We start from the raw sequence: 557 nt of genomic DNA, 5'->3' as shown, positions 1-557 counted from the left end.
ACGATGTAGGCTCGTCATGTTCTAACAACATGAGTTCATCGTTTCCAGTCACAAGAAAACCATATCTTGTAGGCTCTTGGCGAATTCTACCAAATCTCCGAGGTTCACTAGGAGGTGCGGTCTCAACAACTTGTGACACAGGTTGAACTGATTCGCCCTGTTCACTCGGTTCCTCGACTATTTGTGGTTCTCGAACTTCTCCGAGATCTATTCTACTCCCACTAACTCTCTTGGAGACGAACTCTCTCTCCAAGAAAGATCCATTCCGAGCAACAAACACTTTGTTCTCAGATGGGTTGTAGAACCAGTACCCTTTAGTTTCCTTAGGGTAACCCACAAATATGCATTTATCAGACTTGGCGGATAGCTTATCAGAAGCCAGACGTTTCACGTAAACGTCGCATCCCCAAATCTTCATAAATGCTAACCTGGGACGCTTCCCAGTCCATATCTCATATGGAGTCTTCTGAACCGACTTTGTTGGACAGTTGTTCAGTATAAGCGCTGCCGTTTCCAAAGCATATCCCCAGAAGGATTTAGGAAGATCGACATGACTC

Source organism: Tarenaya hassleriana, unplaced genomic scaffold (genome assembly GCF_000463585.1).
Source record: "Tarenaya hassleriana unplaced genomic scaffold, ASM46358v1 Cleome211, whole genome shotgun sequence".
NCBI classification, from domain to species: Eukaryota; Viridiplantae; Streptophyta; class Magnoliopsida; order Brassicales; family Cleomaceae; genus Tarenaya; species Tarenaya hassleriana.
Note: the sequence above shows the minus strand (reverse complement) of the source record.